The 12,797-nt window shown below is 38.3% G+C and overlaps 1 long non-coding RNA gene across 1 annotated transcript in view; it reads left to right on the top strand.

The window, feature by feature from the left end:
- The window catches only part of LOC309388763, a 259,500-nt gene extending 254,165 nt beyond the window's left edge, over window positions 1-5,335 (top strand). Inside the window, exon 3 of the long non-coding RNA XR_014174837.1 lies at window positions 5,279-5,335. This is a non-coding gene — a long non-coding RNA (uncharacterized lncRNA). The remainder of the gene's footprint in view (window positions 1-5,278) is intronic.
- Window positions 5,336-12,797: the final 7,462 nt, after the last annotated feature.

Below are 12,797 nucleotides of genomic sequence, written 5' to 3'. Positions count from 1 at the left end.
CCACAGGCAAGCAAGGATATACTCTTACCTAGACAAGGGAATAATACTTTGTAATAAATAAGAAGATCGCCCAATTTGTTTGTTTGTTTTCTCTACTCTTTGAATCTATTATTTGCTATCATGTTAAGGAAAAATAGATTCTCACGATGTATCTTAATGATAGTAAACAATATATAGATTTCCATTATTTTCAGGGTAATTTACAAGCTAGATTCAGAGGTGAGCCTGCAAGCAGCAGCTTTTGGTAAAAAATCACTAACCAAGACCTTAATTTTCTGTCTGCCTCATACACATACCACACCGGTCTGCATCACCATAATACAATTTTGTGTGTTAAACAGCAGATGTCAAACAGAAGAAAGGAGAGAGGCCCATGGCTTTTCATCCAAAGCACCCATTTTTTTCAGTTGCCATGACAGTGTTAATAGGAGTTTATCATTTTCCCATGCCTACTGCATACTAATGAGGGATCAATTCACAAATGTTATCTGTAAAGGCTAAGAAAAGTCTTTGGCAGCTACAGTCTGATTGGAATCACAATACCAAATGCTTGTCATTCTCCCCCAACCTCCCCCAAGGCAGTCCTTCATAATTTTATGAGAGATGTAAGTTACTAAGGTTTTACATCTGCATTAATAAGGACGCCAATGTGTTCTTTGGGTAATTGATGGCTGAGTTTAATCACTGAATATCAGAATTGCCATGACCTCATTGCAAATGACAAAAAAAACACAATAGGACCATTTGCTATTATATATGGTTTTAATGATGCACGTCAAAGAAGCTGCCAGGAGAAAGTTGAAGCTTCTGCTTCTTCTTTCAATTTCCACCTTTTCTAGAAAGTTCTGCCCTTCATCTCAACTAAAGAATGTTCTCCATAGGGGAACAATTAATGTGGAATTTCTCAGCTTTGTCCATTTTTATGTGGCATTCACGTTATGATATTTACTGCATCATCCAGGCACTGTTATCCTATATTTATCCTATTTGATTTGCATTTTTGTCCTGAAACCATACAAAAATTTTGTTTGATTTCAGAAGAATGGCACAAGGCCTTAGAATTTATATTTTTGGCTGACTGGAAACCCCTTAAAGACTTTTTGTATGAAATAGGGAAAAAATGACTTCTGGTTTTGATTGATTTATTTATTTATTGGACTTCTAGACCGCCCCCTCTCCCCGAAGGGACTCGGGGCGGTGTACAGGTACAAATTAAAGTCATACAGTCAAAATACATATAACTAAAATCGAATTAAATACACCCCTGTACAAATTTATAAAATTAAAACTAACCTTAAAACCAAATAACAAAATTTAAAAATACAAACCAAGGTGGGAAAGCTGGAATTAGGCCAGGCCGGCTAGATGAAACAAGTGGGTTTTGAGTTTCTGGCGGAAGGAGCGGAGGTCCGTGGTCGTTCTAATGTCAGGGGGAAGGTCATTCCAGAGGCTCGGGCCCGCCACAGAGAAGGCCCTTCCCCTGGGTGCCACCCGCCGGCACAGTCTAGTGGATGGCACCCGGAGAAGTCTAAACTTCTCTGATGATCTAAACAAATGGATAATACAAAACTATCTCAAGACTAGATAGCAAAATATCCATGGCCACCAATGTGAAGCAGATACCCCTTAGTGCCTAGCAAAACTTAAAACCAAAATATCATTATATAAGTATATGGTCATTTAAGTAAAAATAATAATTAGATTAGAAGGTGTCATCCAGTTCTAGCATAAATGCATAATCTAAGGCCCAAAGACATGCTTAGCAGTGGCTATATTACAATGCTTTGTTTCAAAGTCTGTTCTGAAACCAGAAATAAGTAGAGATAATTCTTAAGAAGCAAGAAGAAAACCATTCCAGTTTGTTTTCTGCTAAATTAATGTTTTGTGACTTGCCATGCAATACAATACAATACAATACAATGCAATAGTAGAGTTGGAAGGGACCTTGGAGGTCTTCTAGTCCAACCCCCTGCCTAGGCAGGAAACCCTATACCATTTCAGACAGATAGCTATCCAACATCTTCTTAAAGACTTCCAGTGTTGGGGCATTCACAACTTCTGGAGGCAAGCTGTTCCACTGATTAATTGTTCTAACTGTCAGGAAATTTCTCCTCAGTTCTAAGTTGCTTCTCTCCTTGCTTCTCTTCATGCTTAGTTTCAAAGTCTTCCTCCACTGCACCTATCATCTGAGATATCCATGGTAGGCCCTTAAATGTTCTCAATGCAGTGCTTGCTATGCAAGAGCTACAGGGAGATTACTAATCTGCATAATACGTCTTCAAGGTTAAATCCAGACAAGCACTTCACCCAGAAGCAAAGAGACTTGTCAAATATGTTTGCACATAGCTAGTAAATACTGCATGTAAAATTTTTGCTTAATAGTTTCAGGACTAGATTAGATTGCAGAATATGGTTGCTCTTGGTAGAAATGGATTAAAATTGATATACAAAAGACATGCTGTGATTACACAAAACCCTGTTTACTTTGAACATGTTCTATTTCCTGCTTCATACAGTGCCTGCCATAGCCCTCAAAGCTTCTTCATATGTGACCTTTGACACCACTCTGCAGAAAAAGGTTGTAAAATATCAAAATGCTCATAGACGAATGATTCCCAATAACACTAATAAACTATATAGCAATTCATGTGGAATTTTAATCTGAAATGTTCCCTCTCCAAAGACCGTTGCTTATTTTCAGCACGATTGAATAAATGTGTTTGCAAAAAGGGTTAGACATTTGTGTGCGTGCATTTGTGTGTGTGTACACAAAAGTTTTATGGCAAAATCTCTGCATTTCTAACAGGCCTAGTAATCTTCTGATTTCATTTAAAGTTTCTATTATTCTCTTCTCAAAGGGAAAAATCTAGCTCTTATTTGGACAGCTCTGGTTGATCCAAGGGAGGAAGGAAAATTGAGCATTATGAAGAATACAAAAGATTCACTTTCCATGCATTAGGCTTTTCAATTGCTTTCCTAATGCGAAGTTGGATGGGAGAGCCCAGGCAAGAGGCAGAGGGGAGAGTAAAACCTTGATCAGATGTCAATATTGACAAAAATAAATGGATTTTAACAATGGATTATTGCCCAGATGATACTAGAATTAATGTAACTGACTGCATCTGGGATTGTGAATGACTTTCAGTGGCTTCCTGGAGTTTGCAAGGAATTATTATTAATATTGATATTATTTGGATGGTTTAAGGAACAAGGGGGGGAAAGATAGATACTTCTAACCATAAAGCCCTTTTAGATGAAGGTGGTACAGAAATCAACCATTAAAACTGATGCTGAGACACTCACTGTATATATCTTTCCCAACGCCTAACCTTCCTTCATTACAATCTCTTCAAATTTATCAATGAGTAAATCACAGTAGAGATTTCCCCATGAGAATAGGCTACAAGGAACCTACAAAAAGATGAGGAAAGATCATATTCCCTTCCCCACCATCAAGAAACATAGGTAGTCCTCAACGTAGGACCACAATGGAGCCCAAAATTTCTGTTGTTCGTGAGCCATTTGCTAAGCGAGCGTTACCCCATTTCACAACTTTTCTTGTCTCAATTGTTAAGTGAATCTCTTGTTTCTTGTTAAGTCGATTAGTTATTAACCCGGTTGTTAAGTGAAGCTGGCTTCTCCATTGACTTTGCTTTTTAGAAGGTCGCAAACGGTGATCCCATGACCTTGGGATACAGCAATGGTCATAAATCTGAACCGGTCACTAACCATCTGAATTTTATTCACACGATCAGGAGGATGCTGAAAAGCTTGCAACCGTGAAAAACAGTCATAAGTCACTTTTTTTCAGTGCCGTTGTAACTTTGAATGGTCATTAAATGACCTGTTGTAAGTCGAGGCCTACGTGTGCTTATCTTTATATTTGATTGTGATGTCTGAATGGAGCAAATGAGGAGTGGGGTCAGGGTTCCAAGTAGTAGATCCGTTGCAAGCAAAAACTCAGCGGCAGGTGAATTCCTCAAAGAATAGCTTTATTGGAAATATCATTTTGACACATATTTGGTGAAAACCAACTCTGAGAGGCCCCTTGCTTTTCACCTAATGAAAAGTAAAAAATTTCCCCTTCAACCCCAAACAATCAGTCACATGGCCCAATCATGGCAGCGTCCGCAGATCCAGTGATATCACTCCTCTTTTTTCAGGCCAGGTGTGAGAACGTCCTTGGTTCTCAGGGGAAAGTATTTTATTTTGACTACACAGTCCCAGCTACCTCTAATCCCTCCTCGCTATCCCTCAGCTCCAATGTGGCAGCACTGAAGCTCCAAGATGGCTTCAGCCAGATCAGCTTCAGGATTGACAATTGGGACCACAGGAAGAATAGGAAGTTATTATTTTTTAGAACAAAAAAAAGAGACTCTTGTAGCATTTTAAAGATAAGATATTACACAGATGACACATCTACTTTACTCGCTGTCAGTATTCCCTAAGGGCAAGGTCCCCTGCCAAGATTTTTGTTAAAATAATGAAATATGTGTTGTGATGTCTAGGTGCAATTTGCACTCCTATGTGCTTAGATGCAATGTTGCCATCTATGTAATTGAAAAAAAAAACAGAGTTTGCATTGCTGTGTCATGATGTACATTTTGTCATTTGCCATCTTGCTTACTCTCCTGCTGGTGCCCAATACAGTAATGGAAATTTGCAAAGAACAGTGCATCTTTGAAATCTAGTAAGGGCTTCCAACAAGAATATATCTGTCTATCTGTCTGTCTGTCTCTGTCTTGTTTCTGCCACTGTCACTGTCTCTCTATCCATCCATTTACCTATTTATTTATTTATTTGTCCAGTGACTCTGGGTGGTGTACAATTAAAACATGAAACCCCCAGAACTATATAAAATACACTACCTCAAAAGGAGTCAAATAAAACCAAAAATAAGTAAGTTACAATACGTGGGGAAGGCATCAACCACCCCCAGGGCTGCATGCTGCTCAGTGATTAAATAGTATTTGTTCTTTAAATACTTCATCAACATTAACAGTTCTACTGAATGTTGCCAGATCATCAAGCAGCCATACTAACCCATGCTCTCTTTCTCCCAAGTTTTGGCTACTGCAAGGTGTTTTACATGGGGCTTCCTTTAAAGACCACTCAGAAGCTTCACTTGATGCAAAGTGCAGTTTACATTGCTTGTAGCAGTGTAAGAACTGCTACAAGCACAAAGCAAATGTGCTGCAACCATTGTTTTGGCTTTCATTAGGCTTACAGAAATAATTCAAAACTTGGTTCTTGGCAGTTAAAATCTCACCGGCTCAAGGTTGACTCAGACTTCCATCCTTCCAAGGTGGGTAAAATGAGGACCCAGATTGTTGGGGGGCAATATGCTGACTCTCTAAACTGCTTAGAGCAGGGGTGTCCAAACTTGGCAACTTTAAGACTTGTGGACTTCAACTCCCAGAATTCCCCAAGTTTGGACACCCCTGGCTTAGAGAGGGCTGTAAAATCACTATGAAGCGGTATATAGGTCTAAGTGCTATTGTTATTTAACTTACAAAATCCTCTATGAGTTGGCTCCCAGGTATCTTCAGAATTGCCTGTTTCAAGGGGATTTTACTCATCTAATACATTCCTCATGGAGCAGCTATTAACTTAATTAATATTGTGGGAATGTGTAGGTTAAGAGAAACAGGGACGTGGAAGAAATATTTGTGAAACTTTACAGTATTCCATACTGCTTATGGAATATTTTTCTATCTGAGGCCACGTTGATACCTATCACAAACTGGATAGGTTTGTTTCAGACAACTTTCAGGGAATAAGGAAAGTGGGCTTGGAAGATTGGATTATTGTAGTATTATAGATGACTGCAAATTTCATATATTATATTATTTATTGCTGGATTGGACTGTACATTGATATGTTAAATGTGGTTAACCACCATTATGTCTACTATGAGATTACAACAGTGCATGCCACAACACTGATAAATATGAAGTCCCATAATTTTAGATTATGGTATTAGGATAATGATAATTATGCAGGCCAACAGAGTTGGAGCTTATGGCATCTGGAAATGCTGGTATTTAGAGAAATAGGGATCTTCATAATAACAGAGTTGGAAGGGACCTTGGAGGTCTTCTGGTCCAACCCTCTGCTCAGATAGGAAACCTTATACCGTTTCAGACAAATGGTTGTCCAATCTCTTCTTAAAAACTTCCAGTGTTGGAGAAACCATAACTTCTGGAGGCAAGTCATTCCATTGATTAATTGTTCTACCTGTCAGGAAATTTCTCCTTAACTCTAGATTGCTTGTCTCCTTTATTAGTTTCCATTCATCGATTCTTGCAAAATGCCCATGGTTATGTTAATCTTTGATATTAAAGAAAATAGTCTGTACAAACTACAATATACATCTCCCTTTATTCTGATTTTCTTCTATCCTAGCCAGCATTGTTGTATAATATCAAAGCCCAGACGTTGCTCGTTTTCTTATAGAAAACAATCCATAATTCCATATGTCTTCCGGCTACTTGAAGAATTTAAGAATTTCTCTCTCTTTTTTTTCATCCATCACCTCATTTAGTTCTATCCTTTTCCACCAGTTCTGGAAATTCTTTTTGGATCCCAATTAAACAAATGGTTTAATTTGTTCCTTTCAACATCCAGCTTTATAAGTAATCCATATTTATACTCAGATACTTGCACTGATTAGCAGAAACACTGATTGATTAAACAATGAAAAGGGAGACCATTAATCGAACAATTTTTTTTAGAGCTACCGAGGGTGGCACATGGGCTGTCTAGTCTTTTAGAGTTGCACAATGGCAAGACATTCAACAGGTAAATATCACCCCTGCCACCTGTGTGGTAGAAGATGGTCATATATAAATCATGCCAGAAAAGATTGGCCGTTGTGAAACGAAGTCATGTGACCATGGGATGTTGCAAATGGCCATAAATACAGGCTGGTTGTTGAGTGTTTCATGTGTAACCATGTGACTGGGTTGTGGCGGGGGGGGGGGCAGCCATCGGAACTTTGGAACTGAGTCCTAAGTATTTCCAGGAAGGTCAAATATTCCTTTGAACTGATGCTAAGTGTCTAGTCACAGGTAAAAGACTACCTGCATCTCTTTCTAAAGGTGTGTACAGTCTCATAGGACAGTAACTGTTTTACAATGCCAATTTGAATTTTTTTTTGGCATGCCTATTCAAAATTAAATATATATATATTTAAATTTTTGTACTTATTTAAATTATTCATTCTTGGTGCTGAACATGCACTGCTTTTTCAGTGTTTAAGGGCTATGATCGTGGTTTTCGGCTGCCGTGGTCAGGGGTTCTAATTTCCCTTATTCTGAAAATCAATTTTTCCCATTTGGTTTGTCCAAACAACCCCCATTCTTGTTTTCATATAATTATGCTATATATTAAACTGGGACCTGCTGGGAAAATGACTTTTGAAATGCCTGCTTTGATGTCATGGGAACCCTGCACTTTTTTCTTTTTTTTTTCTTTTCTGTAATTTGAAAGTGCAGAAGAATCTGTGTGTCCCCTTTCTCAATATTAACAGATTTCTTTCTATTTTACAGTGTTCTTCTGAGGAGAACACTGTAAAACGTTGACTGCTGGCCACCCCTTTCTCTCAGCTCCCCAAACTCATATCAATGTTATTAAGGTAATATTAATATACACTCTTGTGTTGTTGTTTTTTACTGGCTTAACATGAGGCTATTCTGCTGCCTATTTTTCATTCTGTGAAAGGTGTCCATTGCTTAAATATGAACACGATTGATGGATCTGACATAACAATTTGAGTACTTTATTTACAAAGCAAGATCCAGGATGAAGTGAAACTTCAATTTGGTATGTGTGATGTGACTGACACCACACATGTTCAATTGTTACAACAACATTTAATTCGGTCAAGTTATTAAGGGCTGTGATCGTGGTTTTCGGCTGCCATGGTCAGGGGTTCTAATTTCATTTGCAACAGTTATTTTTCTCATTCTCTTTTTTTACATGGAGCAAAAGGGAATAATAGATTGATGAGGAATGCTTATAACCAGCATTCATAAAAAAAAATGTCTTGTTACTTTAGCAGCACACCCAGAGTGCAATAGCTAAGCTTTTTTTCCATACCCCCTTGTGTTTCTTTGTATTGACAAATGCCATTTGTTCATTTACGATGTGATAATAAAAACCTTCAGCTTTATTGAATGTTGTTCTTTTCCTTCCCTGACACAGGGGCACCAAATGGTTTGCACTAAGCACAGCAGGGATTTTTCATTAAAGATCATAACCAGGGGAATGAATGTGAATTCAAGAAAGGGAAGACCTAAAATTAAATAATTAGTCTTGATGGGGAGAGTGAAAGTATAGAATCCAAAACCATCAAGCATCCTTCCCTTTCTTTGTCAAGATGTCAAGGTACTTCAAATCCCGTTTACTTCAAATACATTTTAAAAAAATCCACCTTAGAATTACCCAGCACTTTACAGACCAGAAAATGAGGGTATAATAATTTCTACCTCCATGTTAAACAGATCGTTTCTTATCTTTGTGAAATTGGTTAAACCAGAAAGCAGTTCATTCGTTTGGGTTTGTTCATTAAAATGTATAAACAAACTTTTAAAATCTTTTCACAATTCCAGAAAATGAATTCACCAACAAGACTTTTTTTCCGTGTCTTGAAACTATAGAAAGCTGGAGTCCCTAGATTCAGTATCACTGGAGGTTATTCGCTTCAAGAAGGCTATTCAAGACCTTCAAATAACTAGAGATAAAACAAATATTCAAGCAAAGCTTTTGGGGTTCAATTATTTTTGTAGGGAAAATGCAGTTCATTTCTATCAAACATAATTCCCCTTAGCCAATATTCTCCATGTTAAATACACTGTAGGTAGAATGGAGAAAGGCTGAAGGGACTGAGGTTAATTTTATTTGTTTGTTTGTTTTTTGATTTATTTGTTAGGTCAAGACAACATACCCAACACTCTCTCTTCCAGTATGTCCCAACATCAACCTCTAAAGTAATGTTTATGGAGATTCTCAATCATCCATCTCGTGGTTGTCCCAAAGATGTTTTTGCAAAACGCAGCTGAACTTTCTTGGGGGGTTTTTTCCTTTGAAAACATTTTACTTCTCATCCAAGAACTGAACGACCTTCTTAAATGAGAAGTGAAATGTTTTCAAGAAAAAAAACCCAGGAAAGTCCAGTTGCCTTTTGGAAAAGCACCTTTGGGATCCCAAGAGTAATGGGGAGCTGGGAAATAGTGACCAGCTCAAAGTTATTCAGTAAATTTCCATGAATGATGATGGATTTGGACCTGGATATTCCCAGTCCTAGTCCAATGTCTTAACCATCATTCCATACTGGCTCTCTTTTAGCTGAGAAACAAGCAGTAACATTTCAGTACCAAATGCCTTTGCAAATTTATGCCCACCAAAGCATAAAAGGAAGAATCAAATTTCCGTTGCTCAGGGTAAAGTCCCACAACAATTGGGGTAGGTAAAACACCCCAACAATTAGTGCATACATAGTTCACATCTGCTTTCCCACAGAACAAAGAGTTTGTTCTGACCTAAGTTTCCTGATGCAGTAAAAAGCACATGTTTAGGTCCAAAAACCCTCTTTTTATTTCAAAGACTGTGAATTATATTCATTCACAGTCCGTAATGAGTCTCAAATAGTTGTAAAGAATTCTACAGCAGGCTGCCAAAGTCCTTCGGGATAAGGCTGATAAGCACTCCTTTGAAAACGCTGCCAAAGATTTAACTGGCAATTAGCTTGGCAAGGCCACAAGGAGCAAAGAGTAAAAACTGAGCTTCACAAGGTAAACTGACCAGCATGAACCAAGTTGTTTCCTACAAAGGCTCATGTGCCTTTGCTCCTCCTTTATGCCCTATGGGAGGGGCCAATCACTTCCAAGCCTTACTCCCGAGTCGTCCCTTCTGTCTTAACTGTTCTTGCCTTCTGGCAGCTCTGCGTATGTGCACACTGGGACCAGGCTCCCCCTGTTCCTCTGCCTTGCTGCTGTCCGACTCTGGAGGCTTAGGAGCAGCACATAACTCCCAAATGGCCCTGGCCTCCCTCTCTGCTTCCAATGCAGAGCCTTCCCCAGACTCCAGGACTGGCCCATGTTCCTCTCCAACCTCCTCGCTGTCTGACTCTGCTGCCAGCTCCGTAGAGGACCATAACAGAGTTACCGTTTATCATTCTTTTTTGGCTGAATCCAGTGAAGTCATGCATATAGCTGAAATCAGTGAGACCATGCTAGATTCCATCTATTATGTTTTTGTGCTTACCTAGCCACAGGTAAACATGACACAGAACCTCAAGTTGACTGGTGAATACAAGGCTCTCCAGAGCAACATGGTTTCAAATCAGAAGTAGCTAGTCATTATAGGTAGTGCTCAACCTATGACCACATTTGAGCCCAAGATTTCTGTTGCTAAGCAAAAAAGTTATTAAGAGAATTTTGCATAATTTTATAACCTTTCTTGCCACAGTTGCAATCTGGCTTCCCCATTGACATTAGTTGTCAGAAGGTCACCAAAGTTATCACACGACCCTGGGATACTGCAATTGTCACAAAAGGGAGCCAGTTGCCAAGCATCCAAATGTTGACATGGGGAAGCTGCAATGGACATGAGCGTGAAAAATAGTTATAAGTCACTTTTTTCAGTGCCGTTGAAACTTTGAACTGGTCACTAAGCCAATGGTTGTAAGTTGAGGACTACCTGCACTACTTAGGATATCAACAAAATAAATGAAAGCTATGCGTATCATTAAGAGCTTCTGTATTTATTGCTCTAGTACTCTCTGGATACATTCCATTTCAGAATAGTTTATTTCTTAAACAGAAGCAGTTAATCCACAGCTTTTGTAGTGTCCTGGAGAGATGAAGGACATGGTTTTGTTTGTTTTGGTTTTTAGGACTAAAACAGCAGGGTTATGTTGCTGTTTTCCTGTGAAATGTATGACTTTCCCCCCTCTTTTCTATCTTAGAAATTAGTCACCATACCATAGAATTGTGTGTTTGTGAATGGGGGGGAGGGGGGAGAATATACACACAAACACACACACACACACACAAAGCATACTGAGCAAATCAATTAATCTGTTTTGGCTTTTTAGCTAGTTTATTTTTCCTCAGTTCTTCCAGATGTGCTAGATTTCAGCTAAAGTAACTCTAAATATGTATATTCTAATAAGAAACTTTCAGGTACTTAGATACTATAAGAGGATACAAATCATTCTTTTGTGTCTGCAAGCTAGCCAGTCACCAACTAATTAAAGCAAAACAAATAATTATATTACTATTGTTATAAAAAAACATTCAGGTTTTGCTGCATGTAGCTGATAAATAATAATATAGATAAAACACAGACACAGAATAAATTGCTGTTTTATTGTCTGGCAGGAAACAAATACCTGTATTTTAGTAATATGTTGCAGACTTCCTTATCACACAGATCTGATAACTCTTCGATTCAAACTGAGTTACAAAGGATTAAGCGCATGACTTAAATTTGAACATACATGAATTCTTGTTTCAGTATATTGGCTTATTATGACGGAAATTAATTAATATTGGTAAAACAATTTTGAGGAGCTATAATCATTAAACAAATCTTTCTACTGCAGAACACACATTAATTCACACAAGAATCAGCTTCCTTTAGTTTGGTTTGGAAAAAGGAATGCAAAAAAGCTCTTAACTTCAAGTTTGATTAGCTCATTAAGTGGATAATTAACTCAGCTAATCACATCTCATCTCAAGAAGAAGTCAACTCAAGCACTTATTCTTAATCCATTGTTTTTAAAATTAATTATAAAATGAACTCGCAAATGAAAGAATAATCAATGACAAACTAATAATACAAACGACATATTAAAAAAAAACTGGGGGCAACAGTCATTATAAATGTTCTTAAATAATTTACTCTGACAGATTTGGTTTAGATTGTGTCTCCTCCAAAGTTTGATATAGGTGTCTGCAACTAGTAACAATAATGCCAAATTAAAGTACTATGGGTCATCATGTCACAATACAAGCTCCAGCTTTTTTGTATTTGCATCATACCTTTGCATCATACCTTCACACCCAAGTACTGTACCTACCAGGTGGACTTTGTATCATGGTACCACAACAAATCTTTTATCACTTGCCCTCCTTTGCCTCCCTGTGGACAACTATGGTGAAGGAAACGTGCAATTTCAGATGTTGTTGAAGTCCAAATTTCAAATTTCATTAGGCCTAGCCAGTTTGGCCATTCGTAAGGCATTACAAGAATAGGAGTTCAACAACATCAGAAGGATTCCATGGTTCTTATCCTTGTTCTGCTTATAGCTTTAGGTGCTGAATGCTTCTTTAGCCATCTTTCTCTTTAGAGTGTTGTTGAATATGCTAAGAGGAATCATTAGGCTTCTATGTATGCTAAGAGGAGCAGTGCTAATCAGAACGTTGTTGTTTATGCCAAGGAGTAGAGGAGTAGACTAAAAAGGACGTGATAGCTCAGTGGCACTGACACTGAGCTTGTCGATCAGAAAGGTCGGCAGTTTGGCGGTTCAAATCTCTAGCGCGTAATGGAGTGAGCTCCCGTTACTTGTCCCAGGTTCTGCCAACCTAGCAGTTCGAAAGTATGTAAAAATGCAAGTAGAAAAATAGGAATCACCTTTGGTGGGAAATTAACAGCGTTCCGTGCATCTTTGGCGTTCAGTCTTACTGACCACATGACCACGGAGACATCTTCAGACAGCACTAGCTCTTCGGCTTTGAAACAGAGATGAGCACCGCCCCCTAGAGTCAGGAATGACTAGTACATATGTGCGA

The sequence above is a fragment of the Natrix helvetica genome (genome assembly GCF_964273705.1).
Source record: "Natrix helvetica genome assembly, chromosome: 3".
Lineage (NCBI taxonomy): Eukaryota > Metazoa > Chordata > Lepidosauria > Squamata > Natricidae > Natrix > Natrix helvetica.
This window is presented reverse-complemented; position numbering and strand designations above follow the sequence as displayed.